Source organism: Neofelis nebulosa, chromosome 6, assembly GCF_028018385.1.
Source record: "Neofelis nebulosa isolate mNeoNeb1 chromosome 6, mNeoNeb1.pri, whole genome shotgun sequence".
Lineage (NCBI taxonomy): Eukaryota > Metazoa > Chordata > Mammalia > Carnivora > Felidae > Neofelis > Neofelis nebulosa.
In genome coordinates, this window is record NC_080787.1 from 5885761 (window position 1) to 5887313 (window position 1553).

Sequence of the window (1553 nt, forward strand, 5' to 3'; positions counted from 1 at the left end):
TTTTTGAGACAGAGAGAGACAGAGCATGAACGGGGGAGGGGCAGAGAGAGAGGGAGACATAGAATTGGAAGCAGGCTCCAGGCTCTGAGCCATCAGCCCAGAGCCCGACGCGGGGCTCAAACTCACAGACCGTGAGATCGTGACCTGAGCTGAAGTCGGACGCTTAACCGACTGAGCCACCCAGGTGCCCCTCCTCTTCCCTTTTTAAAGATGGAATTGCCTTTTATTTATGTTACTGATTTGGATGAGTTTTGGATAGTAACACGTTATCAGGTAGAACATTTGTAAATATTTTCTCCCATTCTATTGATTGACTTTTTATTTTGTTCATTTTTTTTTCTGAACAGAATCTTTTTAGTATGATGTAGTCCCACTTATTAATTTTGTTGTTGTGGTTGCTAAGTGCTTTTGGTATCATATTCAGGCTCTGGATTGAAATTTGGGTCACAAATGGTGGGCTGTGTTTGTAGTTAGGATAATGAAAGAACACCCTCATTTGGTAACTATCAACGTATCCAATGTTGGGTGGTTTTCTTTATATCATCTTTTAGTCTTAAAGTTTCAGGTCTTATGCTTACATCTTAACACATTTCAGATACCTTTTGCATGTTATCCTTGCTCAGGGGCCATGCTAATCTTCTCTGTATTGTTCTAATTTTAATAGTTTGCTGCCTAAGTGAGCACTCAAATGAGTTTTTGTGAGTGGTGCGACATAGGGCCTCCAATGTCATTTCTCTGCATGTAGTTGCCCAGGTTTCTCATGACCATTTTTTAAAGAGACTATGTTTCCCCATGAATAGTCTTGACACCTTTGTCAAATGTTAGTTGTCTGTCTATGGGTGGGTTTATTCGCGGGCTGTTCATTCTGTTCCTTTGGTGTATGGGTCTATTCCTTTAGCCAGTATCATACTGATTTCCTTCCTAGAGCTGTACAATATAGTGAGAGTCAGGAAGTTGGATGCCTTTAGCTTGTATTACTTTGTTGGGGTGGCCTTGGCAGTTTGGGGAATTTGTTTCAAATTTTTATTTAAATTCTAGTTAGTTACAGATAGTGTAATTTTGCTTTCAGGAGCCACTGCTTCCATATAACACCCAGTGCTCATCATAAGAAGTGCCCTCCTTGATACCCATCACCCATTTAGCCCATCCCCCACCCACCTTCCTCCATCAACCCTCGGCTTGTTCTCTAGTGTTAAGAGTCACTTATGGTTTGCCTCCCTCTACTTTTTTCCTTCCTATATTTTCATCTGTTTTGTTTCCTAAATTCCTCCATTGAGTGAAATCATATGGATTCATATTTCTCTGACTGACGTATTTCATGTAGCATAATATACTCTAGCACCAACCATGTGCATCCAAATGGAAAATTTCATTCTTCTTCTTTTTTTATCCATTCTTTTTTTTCAGTATATGAAGTTTATTGTCACATTGGTTTCCATACAACACCCAGTGCTCATGCCAACAAGTGCCCTCCTCAATACCCATCACCCACCCTGCCCTCCCTCCCACCCCCCATCAACCCTCAGTTTGTTTTCAGTTTTTAAGAGTCTCTT

General features: G+C 40.9%; 1 pseudogene; it reads right to left on the reverse strand.

Moving 5' to 3' along the window:
- Window positions 1-584: 584 nt before the first annotated feature.
- Window positions 585-683, reverse strand: LOC131515573 (U6 spliceosomal RNA; annotated as a pseudogene).
- Between the last annotated feature and the right edge of the window lie 870 nt (window positions 684-1553).